Source organism: Coregonus lavaretus, assembly GCF_964263955.1.
Source record: "Coregonus lavaretus genome assembly, chromosome: 3".
Lineage (NCBI taxonomy): Eukaryota > Metazoa > Chordata > Actinopteri > Salmoniformes > Salmonidae > Coregonus > Coregonus lavaretus.
In genome coordinates, this window is record NC_139990.1 from 911,551 (window position 1) to 928,524 (window position 16,974).

The 16,974-nt window shown below is 41.8% G+C and overlaps 1 protein-coding gene across 1 annotated transcript in view; it reads right to left on the reverse strand.

The window, feature by feature from the left end:
- LOC311126972 (zinc finger protein 40-like) overlaps positions 1 to 16,974 on the reverse strand; it is a 39,151-nt gene that overhangs the window by 19,456 nt on the left and 2,721 nt on the right. Inside the window, exon 2 of the mRNA XM_084158697.1 lies at positions 14,563 to 14,752. The gene's annotated coding sequence lies outside the window, so the exon portion shown is untranslated. The remainder of the gene's footprint in view (positions 1 to 14,562; positions 14,753 to 16,974) is intronic.

Consider the following 16,974-nt stretch of genomic DNA (forward strand, 5'->3'; position numbering starts at 1 on the left):
CCAATATAGCCCTTAAATTGAAATTGAATTGAATTGAATTGAGAGAGAGAGAGAGAGAGAGAGAGAGAGAGAGAGAGAGAGAGAGAGAGAGAGAGAGAGAGAGAGGGATAGAGAGAGAGAGAGAGAGAGAGAGAGAGAGAGAGAGAGAGAGAGAGAGAGAGAGAGAGAGAGAGAGAGAGAGAGAGAGAGAGAGAAGAGAGAGAGAGAGAGAGAGAGAGAATAATATTTCCCATTTAGTTTTGGCTTTCATACAATGTCATGTGGCTTCTCAGTCATGTTGAGACTGGTCTACTACTATTGCTTTAATGTATTGTTATTCTCATTAATATTGTTGTTGTAGTTGCTGTTAATGGTAATCCCATTTCCACTACTACTATTATTATTGATGCCTTATTGCTGTTGTCCCACCAATTTGTGTTATATGTATACTTTGACAATGTACAGTAATTTAACTTGCCATGTCAATAAAGGCTACTGAATTGAATTGAGAGAGAGAGAGAGAGAAAGAGAGAGAGCGAGAGAGAGAGAGAGAGAGAGAGAGAGAGAGAGAGAGAGAGAGACAGAGAGATAGCGTGTGAGAGAGAGATAGAGAGAGAGAGAGAGAGAGATAGGAGCGAGAGAGAGAGAGCGTGTGAGAGAGAGAGAGTGTGAGAGAGAGAGAGAGAGCGTGAGAGAGAGCGTGAGAGAGAGAGAGAGAGAGAGAGAGAGAGAGAGAGAGAGAGAGAGAGAGAGAAAGAGAGAGGAGAACAACACAAGTGTTCCAATCCACAGCTTACAAAATGAACTTGTACGAATTACGAAGTCAACTCAACTGCAGCTCGAGGGCCTTAAGAGTCGACTAGTGGGTTGGGTTCCCATCGAAGTAGCTATCAACGAGTTCCAGTTTATTTCACAGAAAATTCACATCCAGAAAGATCTAATTACCTGAATGGACAGCTGCCATCGGGTAAGTGATTCCTCAAGAACAGATGTTCACAGGTGCTAGGGAGGTCCTCTCCTCTGGGCTAGGTGATTTCTCAGTGAACTCCCACCTCTTAACAGGAAAACACCCACGTCGTGATAAAAGAAAGCTGCTGTTGGAGACTGGTGAGACACCCCCGCTGGTCTGACTTTAAATCCGAACCAAAAGGAAAAGCGAGCTCCAGGTATTCTAACGTTGTTAAGAGTTACTTCTAAGCTACTTATTGGAAATCATAGGTCTACTTTTCCTCTTGTTGAATATAAATCTATCACATTAGCTACGGTCCCTGTGGTGGCTTCCAGTGAAAGAAAAAACACAGTAAGCAGTAAAACAAACTGCAGTCTCCCTCCAGTAGAAGAGACGGTTAGACCTTAACCCACATTACGGATGACAAAGTGCGCAATTAAAATGTTGTTCACACAAAATATGGCCATAAAAATTATCTCCCCCCCCCCCTCCACTTAGTTGTCCCCTCCCTGTATTTCCTCCCTCCCTCCCTCCCACTCTCTTTTCTCTGAAAGTGAAAGGCTTCTCCCGTTCTCAGAGGTTGCCACTAAGTTAAACAGATGTCCCTGAACCCGTCCCAGCCTGTCTGTTGTAGTTACTGTTGCTAAAACCCCGGGTTCCTCCTGCCTCCGGGGGAAAACTTCCCTTTGTGTGAATCTGTGCTGGTTTCACGCTCTCATTTCAAGGAGGTACAGTACAGAGAGACTGGTTTGGCTGCCTAAGCATGACACGACATGTATAGGAGTCACAGTGTTAACTCTTTCTCTGCACCACACACTGTAGTTTAGCTAAGCTCAATGAAGTGTATAGTAGACAGACATACAGACTGTTGCTATCCCCGTGGGCTGAATTCAGCCTAGTCTATACAACATACCGTTTTATTTCATATTTAACATGTATTTATCTAGGAAGTCCCATTGAGGTCAGGATTCCTAGTTATTTATTTATATTTTACAAGGGAGACCTGGCCAGTAATATAGGGTATGCTTGTTGGGCTATTACTTAGGCTAATTATTAATCTGGTGTCAAGCATACAGGGTCCAATCCAGCCCTGGGTAAAGTGCTCACAAAGCTGACCTAGTTGCTTATTGGGTGGGCGTCTCCTGGAGGATGATTTAAGTGTGTTGGGAGATGGGATCTCCCAGTGGCTACTGAGACCCTGACCCCAGCCTCCAATCCAGCCCTGGGTAAAGTGCTTACTGAGGGTATCCTGGAGGATGATCTAAGTATGGTACTGGCCGATCTAAGTATACTCCTGTGGTGACCCTGAGCTGGGCTGGGTGTTCACTGAGGGATTCACTAAGGGTCAGGGCAGGAGAGGACAAGGCAGGGCAGGAGAGGACAAGGCAGGGCAGAGGAGGACAAGGCAGGATAGGACAAGGCAGGATAGGACAAGGCAGGGCAGGAGAGGACAAGGCAGGAGAGGACAAGGCACGACAGGAGAGGACAAGGCAGGATAGGACAAGGCAGGGCAGGAGTGGACAAGGCAGGGCAGGACAAGGCAGGGCAGAGGAGGACAAGGCAGGATAGGACAAGGCAGGGCAGGAGAAGACAAGGCAGGACAGGAGAGGACAAGGCAGGATAGGACAATGCAGGGCAGAGGAGGACAAGGCAGGGCAGGACAGGACAAGGCAGGATAGGACAAGGCAGGATAGGACAAGGCAGGGCAGGAGAGAACAAGGCAGGGCAGGACAAGGCAGGAGAGGACAAGGCAGGAAAGGACAAGGCAGGGCAGGAGAGGACAAGGCAGGGCAGAGGAGGACAAGGCAGGACAGGAGAGGACAAAGCAGGATAGGACAGGGCAGGGCAGGAGAGGACAAGGCAGGTCAGAGGAGGACAAGGCAGGATAGGACAAGGCAGGATAGGACAAGGCAGGGCAGGATAGAACAAGGCAGGATAGGACAAGGCAGGATAGGACAAGGCAGGGCAGGATAGGACAAGGCAGGACAGAGGAGGACAAGGCAGGGCAGGAGAGGACAAGGCAGGGCAGAGGAGGACAAGGCAGGATAGGACAAGGCAGGGCAGGATAAGACAAGGCAGGATAGGACAAGGCAGGATAGGACAAGGCAGGGCAGGATAGGACAAGGCAGGACAGAGGAGGACAAGGCAGGGCAGAGGAGGACAAGGCAGGATAGGACAAGGCAGGGCAGGATAAGACAAGGCAGGACAGAGGAGGACAAGGCAGGGCAGAGGAGGACAAGGCAGGATAGGAGAGGACAAGGCAGGACAGAGGAGGACAAGGCAGGGCAGAGGAGGACAAGGCAGGATAGGACAAGGCAGGGCAGGATAAGACAAGGCAGGGCAGGATAGGACAGGTCAGGGCAGGAGAGGACAAGGCAGGGCATGAGAGGACAAGGCAGGGCATGAGAGGACAAGGCAGGACAGAGGAGGACAAGGCAGGATAGGACAGGAAACGGCAGGATAGGACAAGGCAGGGCAGGGCAGAGGAGGACAAGGCAGGATAGGACAAGGCAGGGCGGGAGAGGACAAGGCAGGGCAGGAGAGGACAAGGCAGGGCAGAGGAGGACAAGGCAGGATAGGACAAGGCAGGGCGGGAGAGGACAAGGCAGGGCAGGATAGGACAAGGCAGGGCAGGATAGGACAGGTCAGGGTAGGGTAGGGTAGGAAAGGACAGGGCAGGACATGCTAGGGCAGGTCAGGGCAGGACATGCTAGGTCAGGGCAAGACAGTTACACAGTGCCTTCAGAAAGTATTCACACCCCTTTACTCTTTCCACATTTTATTGTGTTACAGCCTGAATTTAAAACGGATTCAATTTAGATTTTGTGTCACTGATCTACACACAATACAGTGGGGGAAAAAAGTATTTAGTCAGCCACCAATTGTGCAAGTTCTCCCACTTAAAAAGATGAGAGAGGCCTGTAATTTTCATCATAGGTACACGTCAACTATGACAGACAAATTGATCCAGAAAATCACATTGTAGGATTTTTTATGAATTTATTAGCAAATTATGGTGGAAAATAAGTATTTGGTCACCTACAAACAAGCAAGATTTCTGGCTCTCACAGACCTGTAACTTCTTCTTTAAGAGGCTCCTCTGTCCTCCACTCGTTACCTGTATTAATGGCACCTGTTTGAACTTGTTATCAGTATAAAAGACACCTGTCCACAACCTCAAACAGTCACACTCCAAACTCCACTATGGCCAAGACCAAAGAGCTGTCAAAGGACACCAGAAACAAAATTGTAGACCTGCACCAGGCTGGGAAGACTGAATCGGCAATAGGTAAGCAGCTTGGTTTGAAGAAATCAACTGTGGGAGCAATTATTAGGAAATGGAAGACATACAAGACCACTGACAATCTCCCTCGATCTGGGGCTCCACGCAAGATCTCACCCCGTGGGGTCAAAATGATCACAAGAACGGTGAGCAAAAATCCCAGAACCACACGGGGGGACCTAGTGAATGACCTGCAGAGAGCTGGGACCAAAGTAACAAAGCCTACCATCAGTAACACACTACGCCGCCAGGGACTCAAATCCTGCAGTGCCAGACGTGTCCCCCTGCTTAAGCCAGTACATGTCCAGGCCCGTCTGAAGTTTGCTAGAGTGCATTTGGATGATCCAGAAGAGGATTGGGAGAATGGCATATGGTCAGATGAAACCAAAATATAACTTTTTGTTAAAAACTCAACTCGTCATGTTTGGAGGACAAAGAATGCTGAGTTGCATCCAAAGAACACCATACCTACTGTGAAGCATGGGGGTGGAAACATCATGCTTTGGGGCTGTTTTTCTGCAAAGGGACCAGGACGACTGATCCGTGTAAAGGAAAGAATGAATGGGGCCATGTATCGTGAGATTTTGAGTGAAAACCTCCTTCCATCAGCAAGGGCATTGAAGATGAAACGTGGCTGGGTCTTTCAGCATGACAATGATCCCAAACACACCGCCCGGGCAACGAAGGAGTGGCTTCGTAAGAAGCATTTCAAGGTCCTGGAGTGGCCTAGCCAGTCTCCAGATCTCAACCCCATAGAAAATCTTTGGAGGGAGTTGAAAGTCTGTGTTGCCCAGCGACAGCCCCAAAACATCACTGCTCTAGAGGAATGGGCCAAAATACCAGCAACAGTGTGTGAAAACCTTGTGAAGACTTACAGAAAACGTTTGACCTGTGTCATTGCCAACAAAGAGTATATAACAAATTATTGAGAAACTTTTGTTATTGACCAAATACTTATTTTCTACCATAATTTGCAAATAAATTCATTAAAAATCCTACAAATGTGATTTTCTGGAGAAAAAAATTCTAATTTTGTCTGTCATAGTTGACGTGTACCTATGATGAAAATTACAGGCCTCTCTCATCTTTTTAAGTGGGAGAGCAATTGCACAATTGGTGGCTGACTAAATACTTTTTTTCCCCACTGTAAATACCCCCTAATGTCAAAGTAGAATTTTGTTCGTTGAACATTTTTGAAAATGTATAAAAAATGTAAAGCTGAAATGTCTTGAGTCAATAAGTATTCAACCCCTTTGTTATGGCAAGCCTAAACAAGTTCAGGAGTAAAAATGTGCTTAACAAATCACATAATAAGTTGCATGTACTCATTCCATGTTCAATAATAATAGTGTTTAACATGATTTTTGAATAACTACTCCATCTCTATACCCCACACATACAATGATCTGTAAGGTCCCTCAGTTGAGTAGTGAATTTCAAACACAGATTCAACCACAAAGACCAGGGAGGTTTTTCAATGCCTCGCAAAGAACGGCACCTATTGGTAGATTTGTAAAAAATAAAAAAAATCAGACACTGAATATCCTTTGAGCATGCTGAAGTTATTAATTAGGCTTTGGATGGTGTATCAATACACCCAGTCACTACAAAGATACAGGCATCCTTCCTAACTCAGTTGCCGGAAAGGAAGGAAACCGCTCAGGGATTTCACCATGAGGCCAATGGTGAATTTAAAACAGTTACAGAGTTTAATGGTTGTGATGTGAGAAAACTGAGGATGGATCAACAACATTGTAGTTACTCCAGAATACTAACCTAATTGACAGAGTGAAAAGAAGGAAGCCTGTACAGAATAAAAATATTCCAAAACATGCAACCGTTTGCAACAAGGCACTTTTGTAATACTGCAAAGAATGTGTCAAAGAAATGAACTTTATGTCCTGAATAAAAGCGTAATGTTTGGGGCAAATCCAACACAACACATCACTGAGTATCACTCTTCATATTTTCAAGCATGGTGGTGGCTGCATCATGTTATGGGTATGCTTGTCATCGACAAGGACTATGGAGTTTCTTTTTTATAAAAAGAAACGGAATACAGCTATGAGCACAGGCAAAATCCTAGAGGAAAACCTGGTTCAGTCTGCTTTCCACCAGACACTGGGAGATGAATTCACCTTTCAGCAGAACAATAACCTAAAACACAAGGCCAAATATACACTGAAGTTGGTTACCAAGACGACATTGAATGTTCCTGAGTGGCCTAGTTACAGTTTTGATTTAAATCGGCTTGAAAATCTATGGCAAGACTTGAAAATGGCTGTCTAGCAATGATCAACAATCAAGTTGACAGAGCTTGAAGACTTTTTAAAAGAATAATGGGTAAATATTTTACAATTCAGGTGTGCAAAGCTCTTAGAGACTTACCCAAAAAGACTGTAATCACGACCAAAAGGTGCTTCTACAAAGTATTGACTCAGGGGTGTGACTACTTATGTAAATTGATATTTCTGTATTTCATTTTCAATATATTTGCAAACATTTCTACAAACATGTTTTCACTGTCATTATCGGATATTGTGTGTAGATGATTTCGTCCATTTTGAATTTGGGCTGTAACACAACAAAATGTGGAATAAGTCAAGGGGTGTGAATACTTTCTGAAAGCACTGTATCATGCTATCTCTAGGTTACCGTGTGAGTTAGATCAGGGAGGAGTGGCAACATTTACTCTGACCCCAACAATATGTAACCAGTAACCACTGGCTTTGACTCTGACCCCAACAATATCTAACCACTAACCACTGGCCTTGACTTTAACCTAGGGCTGTTACGGTGACAGTATTACCGCCATACCGGCGGTCACGAGTCATGACCTCAGTCAGGGTAACTAGGCTTCTCCAAATTCCACATGACCGTTTAGTCTGCTCTGATGCTGCTGATGGTCATTAGTAGCCTACCAAACTTGCTAACTGCCTGGTACTCAGCTCTCTGCTGTCCCTCTAATCACTCTGACATCAATGCAAGTGTTATAAAATCTAATCAAACACTTAATGAGAGCCCATGAGCACATTGCTTTGCTTTACAACAGGAGTATAGCCTACCTTGCTGGCATGAAACTTAAACATGGGAAAAAGCATCCTCCATTCGCCATTTAAGTGAATAGAGGACATGTGGTCCTCTGTAGCTCAGCTTGCAGAGCACGGCGCTTGTAATGCCAAGGTAGTGGGTTCGATCCCCGGGACCACCCATACACAAAAAATGTATGCACGCATGACTGTAAGTCGCTTTGGATAAAAGCGTCTGCAAATGGCATATTATTATTATTATGTATTTTTTTCACATGCCCCTGTTTCAAGACAGACAATGGTCCATTAAAAAAAATTTAAAAACGAATTTCACACATACAGTTCCAGTCAAAGGTTTAGACACACCTACTCATTCAAAGGTTTTTCTTTATTTTTACTATTTTCTACATCATAGAATAATAGTGAAGACATCAAAACTATGGAATAACACATATGGATTCATGAAGTAACCAAAAAAAAGTGTTAAACAAATCAAAATATATTTTATATTTGAGATTCTTCATAGTAGCCACCCTTTGCCTTGATGACAGCTTTGCACACTCTTGGCATTCTCTCAACCAGCTTCATGAGGTAGTCACCTGGAATGCATTTCAATTAACAGGTGTGCCTTGTTAAAAGTTAATTTGTGGAATTTCTTTCCTTCTTAATGCGTTTCAGCCAATCAGTTGTGTTGTGACAAGGTAGGGGTGGTATACAGAAGATAGCCCTATTTGGTAAAAGACCAAGTTCATATTATGGCAAGAACAGCTCAAATAAGCAAAGAGAAATGACAGTCCATCATTACTTTAAGACATGAAGGTCAGCCAATACGGAACATTTCAGGAACTTTGAAAGTTTCTTCAAGTGCAGTCGCAAAAACCATCAAGCGCTATGATGAAACTGGCTCTCATGAGGACCACCACAGGAAAGGAAGACCCAAAGTTACCTCTGCTGCAGAGGATAAGTTCATTAGAGTTAACTGCACCTCAGATTGCAGCCCAAATAAATGCTTCACAGAGTTCAAGTAACAGACACATCTCAACATCAACTGTTCAGAGGAGACTGCGTGAATCAGGCCTTCATGGTCGAATTGATGCAAAGAAACCACAATTAAAGGACACCAATAAGAAGAAGAGACTTGCTTGGGCCAAGAAACATGAGCAATGGACATTAGACCGGTGGAAATGTGTCCTTTGGTCTGGAGTCCAAATTGGAGATTTTTGGTTCCAACCGCCATGTGTTTGTGAGACGAGGTGTGGGTGAACGGATGATCTCTGCATGTGTATTTCCCACCGTAAAAGCATGGAGGAGGAGGTGTTATGGTGTGGGGGTGCTTTGCTGGTGACACTGTCTGTGATTTATTTAGAATTCAAGGCATACTTAACCAGCATTGCTACCACAGCATTCTGCAGCGATACGCCATCCCATCTGCTTTGGGCTTAGTGGGACTATCATTTGTTTTTCAACAGGACAATGACCCAACACACCTCCAGGCTGTGTAAGCGCTATTTTACCAAGAAGGAGAGTGATGGGGTGCTGCATGAGATGACCTTGCCTCCACACTCCTCCGAGCTCAACCCAATTGAGATGGTTTGGGATGAGTCTGACGACAGAGTGAAGGAAAAGCAGCCAGCAAGTGCTCAGTATATGTGGGAACTCCTTCAAGACTGTTGGAAAACCATTCCAGGTGAAGCTGGTCGAGACCATGCCAAGAGTGTGCAAAGCTGTCATCAAGGCAAAGAGTGGCTACTTTGAAGAATCTCAACAACAAAAAAACAAAAAAATTATTTGTTTAACACTTTTTTTGGTTACTACATGATTCCATATGTGTCATTTCATCGTTTTGATGTCTTCTCTATTATTCTACAATGTAGAAAATAGTAAAAAAATAAAGAAAAACCCTTGAATGAGTAGGTGTGTCCAAACTTTTGACTGGTAGTGTATTTTGAACTTATCAGAATGCATTCACGCCCAGTTAATGAAATATATAATGGTATCTAAAGAAGGCAGTTCAGTTAACATATTGAGGGAGATTCCATGTATTTTTCCTTTAAAGGGTAGCCTAAAAAAAAAAATCCACCTAGTTAAATGTTTTTGCCCCCTACACATCAATTGTTCCCCATTTTGCAAACAGTGTTTGCCTAGCTAAAGCAGGGGAGAAGAAATACTGAGTCTTAGTGAGAAGACACCTTCTATAAAAAGACAGGAGGAAGGCAGCCTTGGTGCTATAATAAAAACAAGTCTGGGCATTTTTAGGGGCACAATAAAGAGAACAATGGGGTAGCTAAGGGTGAGCTATGGTGCTACCACGGGTGATTGACCCGATACAGACCAAACCCCACACAAACTGAACCGTGCTGAGTCTAAATATCATAAAAGTTTGCAAAAACCACTGACATAAATAATACAAGACAATAAATAATTCAAGGTCTTAGACACTTGTTATTGAGCATAATTACTTTTTCAGCAAATATGTTGAATTTTTCATCTTTAAAATAGCTAAAAATAAGCTATCCCTTTAGGCTGTTAAAGCTGCAATATGTAACTTCATGGGCGAACCGACTAAATTCACATGTGTGTGTGTTATAGATCTGTCATTCTTATTGAAAGCAAGTCTAAGAAGCGGTAGATTTGTTCTATGTGCTCTATTTCTATGCTTCCCGTTCTAAAGTTTTGTTTTTCCATCTTTTAATTTCGGTTTTGTACACCAGCTTCAAACAGCTGAAAATACAATATTTTGGGTTTTGGAAATAAATGTTTCACAGCAGGTTAGATGGTATAATGATTCTCTACACAATGACTGCTAGTTTTGTCAAACTGAAATTAGGCGAACTACAAAAAAAAAATTGCAACCAGGAAATGGCAGAGCGATTTCTGCATATTGCACCTTTAAGGTTCTCAATGGTGATTGAATGTATGATGGCCATGAAATGTGACTCTGTCAGTCAGTGATGGGAGAATGAGTGACAGGCCAGGCCAAGGGAAACTACTGTTTTGACCCGTCTCCCGCCCAGAACTGCTTGGAAACCAAGTGCCGGAGTTCCGCCATTCCTGTCATGTTGACACCACAAACACACACACCGGAGTGTCACCCTGTTTTAACTTCACCTGCCAGTACCAATCCAGCTGGGTTGGGAGTCAATATAACAATTCATCTTTTGTATCTCTTAACAGGACTTAATGTGACAACCTCCAGAGAAGACATGAACACACACACACACACACACACACACTAGGGTGGTTCCCTTATTGACATGATTGTCCGTAACCATGGTGCGAGTATTCATTACAGAGCTTCAAGCCAAAAAGAATAAGGAAGGAACTTTGATCTTCGAAGGACCCAGCTCAAACAACTGACGTCTATATACTTTGCCAAACTAATTTTGGATATTTTCAAATGTAATTATTTTTTGCCAAAGCCACAGTGTTTTTCCTGGAGTTTGTTATTTTTCATATATTTATTGAACACACTTTTTGTTATTTTTCATATATTTATTTAACACACTGCATTAGACCAAGAAGAAAACAGGCTATGTTGTAGATTGTGACAGGATACATACAGGAATGTTGTCTTGAGGTCTGACTGAGCATCAACATGTGATTGCCTGGGGCAGTTTGGAGAGGAGCCTGTGTGCAATTCCCAAGTAGAGCATTAGGAGGATCTGAGAGGTATGACAGTCACTGCAGTAGGATGTGACTGAGCATGTCATAGCACAGAGCAGCAGCATTTCCTGTCTGACTAATAAAGCCCCCTGAGCACAGAGAGGAGAAGTGATGAAACAGGTCAAAGGTCAAACACCACAATACAAAAGCTATAAGCAATCTACCGAGATGTATTTTTAATATATCTAGTTCTCTCATTTCCTTGAGTTCCTTCTGAAACCATAGAAGTAGTCACAATCCCCTACAGATGTAGGATCTTAATTTGTTCCTGCGCAGCAGGGAATGCAATCTTGGAAGTTTATTTTTAAGTTTAAAAAAGGCTTGTAGTTTCCACTTTAAAATGTCAGACTTTATTTGCCATAACAAAAAATGTATCAACCCCTACAAAAAAATGTCCATTCATTATAATCCACATTTCCTGTTGCTGCAGAATTATTTTTCTACTGTAGCAAACTGGCTAATTTTACATTTACATTTTAGTCATTTAGCAGACGCTCTTATCCAGAGTGCATACTTTTTCGTACTTTTTCGTACTCAAATTAAGATCCTACATCTGTTTTTAGTTTTCATATACTATACAGATATCTGGTCATGTAATTTCCTTGCGTTCCTTCTGTCTGAAACAACATTGAGAAACTGGTGGAGGAGAAAGAGAGAGACATGCCAGAGAGAATGGGACATCCTTGTTCACTGCAGTACTTGTTTTTGAAACAAACCAAATCCATACTTTGCCATAGGAAACAATTGAGGAAAGATCAAGCTTCCTTCCATTCCTTAAATCAGACATTCCTTATTATTTTCCATATGCCCATTTATATTGATCGTTGCTAACTTACTTACAGCTCATAACATAATGTTGCCCCAAACTATAAGTTCATCCTTTAGACCACAGCTGGTAAGGACATACCCCTATTACGAAACATCGACCTCATTAACAAAAAAACGACCCCTGCTACTACTACTACTACTACTAATAATAATACTACTAATAATAAAAAAATTGGGCGGTTTAGACTCAAATAGTAACTGGTCGAACGTGACTGGGGAAATGTACACTTTCACAGTCCTCCATTGGGCAGTTTGCTGTTCTAAAACGAAAGTATTTATGTTGTTTGGCCAAGTGAGTAATAACAATGCAGGGTGGGGTTATATGATAAGCAAACAGACAAAGGGAGCTTTTTCTCATTTTACTCATGTGGACTTTGCATGCAGCATGCAACACACACACACACACGCACACACACACACACAGACACACAGACACGCACACGCACACAGACACACACACACGCACACACAGACGCACACACACACACAGAGACACAGACACGCACACACACGCACACACATACAGACGCACACACAGACGCACACACACACACACAGACACACACACAGACGCACACACACACAGAGACACACGCACACAGACACATGCACACACACAGACACACACAGACACACACACGCACACAGACGCACACACAGACACACACACGCACACACACACACACACAGACACACACACACGCACACACAGACACACACACACATCCGATAATTAGCATGGGACAGCCATTGGTAGAGATTAGGGTTGCAAAGGGAGGGTATATTACTGGTAACTTTCTAAATTTACCAGTAAACTACCAGAATTTTGGTAACTTTCAAGTTTGTTTCAGAATTTATCACAAGACATCTAGTGGCTCTTTTGGGTACTTCAGATTATCACAGGTGTCTGTAATTATCTCTGGCCCTCTGTGTGGCCGTATCACATGTAAAATATATAAAATGATGAAATAAGATGAATTTAAAATAAAAAATAGAACGAGAAAGCTGTAAAACATTATCCTAAATATAAACCATCAACTTAGTGAATACCATTGGTGTTTAATATTGGTGTTTAATATGAGGGTTTCATATTGGTGTTTAATATGAGGGTTTAATATGAGGGTTTAATATTGGTGTTTAATATGAGGGTTTAATATTGGTGTTTAATATGAGGGTTTAATATTGGTGTTTAATATGAGGGTTTAATATTGGTGTTTAATATGAGGGTTTAATATTGGTGTTTAATATGTGGGTTTAATATTGGTGTTTAATATGAGGGTTTAATATTGGTGTTTAATATGAGGGTTTCAGCATGAAATATTATTTCACTTTATTTATTTTACTATGTCAATATGTATTTGTTGTTAATGTTTTGGCACCAACCTGGTGGCAGTTGTGAAAAAAGTAAATAGTTGGAAGAGTTGCAGAGTTAATTGAAATAATGCCATTGTTGATTAGATGCTTTGTTCATTAATTAGGCTGTATTCTCTTGAACCATATGGGCTATCCACTAGAAACTCATGGACAATATGGACACAGATATAAAAAAGGAATACTATATATGAATACATTTTTTTTTAAAATTAAAAGTATAAATTACCAACGTTAAGATAGATTACATGTTAATTACCAAAATGACTGAATGTTCTGATAACGTTAGTAAATTACCAGTAGCTTTGCAACCCTAGTAGATATCAAAGGAAATTAATGCAGCCGGAGAATAGCTCTGCTCTTGATTAACAGGCATGCATTTGTAAACATGAACATAAGCCATAATAGCTTACACAATAACAGACTCCAACCATAACCAACATACAGACTCCAACCACAACTAACATAGACTCCAACCATAACCAACATACAGACTCCAACCATAACCAACATACAGACTCCAACCACAACTAACATACAGACTCCAACCACAACTAACATACAGACTCCAACCACAACTAACATACAGACTCCAACCACAACTAACATACAGACTCCAACCACAACTAACATACAGACTCCAACCATAACTAACATAGACTCCAACCACAACTAACATAGACTCCAACCACAACCAACATACAGACTCCAACCACAACCAACATACAGACTCCAACCACAACCAACATACAGACTCCAACCATAACTAACATACAGACTCCAACCATAACCAACATACAGACTCCAACCATAACCAACATACAGACTCCAACCACAACCAACATACAGACTCCAACCACAACTAACATACAGACTCCAACCACAACTAACATACAGACTCCAACCACAACTAACATACAGACTCCAACCACAACTAACATACAGACTCCAACCACAACTAACATACAGACTCCAACCACAACTAACATACAGACTCCAACCACAACTAACATACAGACTCCAACCATAACCAACATACAGACTCCAACCATAACCAACATACAGACTCCAATGATAAAGGCCTAAAGGGAGGTTCCACCATATCATTACACTATGTATTCTACTTCTATGGTTTCCACAGCACACACTGAAGGGGAATATGAAGCACTAATAGAAATCGCGTGACAAAAGACTAACCAGCAAAATCACACATAAGGGAAGTGGACAACCATGTCTCAGCAGATTCTATAGACATTTGGTCTGTGTGGACAGAGAAGTGTGTAGGGGACTGCGGTTAAGACAGGTGGCTCAGTGATCCCTTCCTCTGTCTCTGTATTGCTCCCTCCATCACTTGCTTTTGAATATTGAAAGTCTAAACTAAAGATGACCTGACAGAAAATAGAATGTAATAGGATAGGATAGGATTTGATAGGATAGAACACAAGTCACATTCAAAACACTCAATTTCAGGTTGGGGACTCACCTTTAAGGTTCTTGGGGTTGTTCTGCTTTGTGCGTGGCATTTTTTTTCTTCTCTCCGGTTGGTTGGTTCACTCACTGACACATCTTCCGGAAGGTGGTAGATTGTCTAATGCAGGTAGACCAGCAGGGGGACAGCTGACTCCACATACACACAGTCAGGGACACCCTCTGGGTTCACACACAAACAGCAGAGTGGTCAGCGTCAGCTCAACACACACAGCGAAGATCAATAAACAGTAAGCAGCCCATGCAGTCTTCCGTGTGTGTGTGTGTGTGTGTCAGGGTTTCCGTCAGGGTTATCGTCAGGAAAATTTGGCGCCCGGACAACGTGACCGCCAAGAATTTAAATTTACCAGAACATTTGAGAAATTTACCGGACATCCATATGCATTGGGGTGCATTAGGGCGTCCTCCCACGGTGCTCAAAATCACATTTAGATTATTGTAATTCATTTAAAAATAATATACATTTGCTATAGAACGATGCTCTTATACCAACATGACAGGTTTTATTGAAAAGCAAAAAACACTGACGATTGCATCTTCATCCCTGCTATAAACCATAAATGAATATCATTTAAAAGAAAAAAAAACATGTTTGCCTAGAAGTCGCCTCCACAGTAATAAAACACAACTTCAAATTATAATATTTGTATAATACAAATGTGCCAACGACCTGTCTTATAGGCTATTTGTATGAACATTTTAGTTAATAAATAACAAAAACACAGCTGCTTAAAAAAAAATATATATATATATACAATCTAGGCCTCTCTAATTTAATTTAGCCTAGGCATTAACATTTTAATTAAGCCTAATAAATAACAAAACATGGCTGTCTACAACACCAGAGCGTGCCCACTCCACACCCCATTCCAGCTGCTGTGCAGCACCACAGCAGTGGAAAGAGGCCACTCCAGGTGGTCACAAAATGAAGAAATATATAAAACTGATGTTGGACAATCAAATTCGATAACTAAATAAAATAAATTCATTAAGGTTGGTTAACTGAGAGAAAGCTTATTTTACAACGCTCCTGTGAAACGAGGTCCGCGCCATGCATGTATGAAAGCACTTGTTTCCAAAGCTCAATGTTTTGTTTCCAAGTGCTACTTAATAAAGCTCAACTGAAATGCACCGATTGCGCATGATACACATCATTACTCTACTGTAGTCTATCAATCCATTCCAAATCTTCATAGTCCTACTATACATGACACAGGATGTATTATAGAAACACACCACCTACACTAATGTCCCAGCAGCTTGAGGATTTATTACCCTATGAAGTATATTTGCATTTGAAGTCGGGCCACATCGACTGGTATTTCCATCAATGAATAAAAAGCATTATTATTTTCTTTCTCCCGGACAACTTGATTTATCTGCTTTTCATTTAATTTTTTTTAAATGGCCAAAAGCTGGCATTTACTGCTCAACGGAAACCCTTGGGTGTGGGTGTGTGTGGGTGTGTGGGTGTGGGTGTGGGTGTGGGTGTGGGTGTGGGTGTGGGTGTGGGTGTGGGTGTGGGTGTGTGTGTGTGTAGTCTCCTGTCCTCTCACTTGGCAGAGAGAACACTGCTGTTGTTGCGTCTGTCAGGTGTCACTTTCTAAATTCTTATTCCAGTCCAAAACGTACACAGTGTAAATTGTTATTCCAGTCCAAACGTACGCGGTCTAAATTCTTATTCCAGCTCAAACGTACATTGTCTAAATTCTTATTCCAGCTCAAACGTACATTGTCTAAATTCTTATTTCAATCCAAAAGTACATGGTCTAAATGCTAATTCCAGTCCAAACGTACATGGTCTAAATCAGGGTTCCCCAACTGCCGGCCCGTGGGTGATTTTATTTGGCCCTCAATTTTCGGAGGAAAAAAAACAACAGTTATTTATACATTTTTACTTTATTTATTGTTATTATTGTTGGACATAAAAGACTAAAAACAACAACAAATCAGCTCCAAGTGATTTTAATTTAGGAAATCTGTTCCAAACTATTCCCATGCATAATAGTGAGATATACCTGTATTTGAACGTATACAAATGTAAGCAAGGTTTGAAATGATTATGTTCTAGTCAAATATTATTTCTGTTTGGGCTTCTTGCGGTCAATTTGCAGTCTACAAATGATTTGTTTAATTATGTTCCGGCCCCCTCACCAGCCGCTCAAGAAAAAAGAAAAAAACTGCGGCAGCTGAATCTAGTTGATGATCCCTGGTCTAAATTCTTATTCCAGTCCAAACTTACATAGTCTAAATTCTTATTCCAGTCCAAACTTACACAGTCTAAATTCTTATTCCAGTCCAAACCAATGATGTATATAAACCTTGGATAGCTGATGCTATGTTTTGGCCATGGAGAGGGTTTGAAGCCACCGCTCGGCCATATT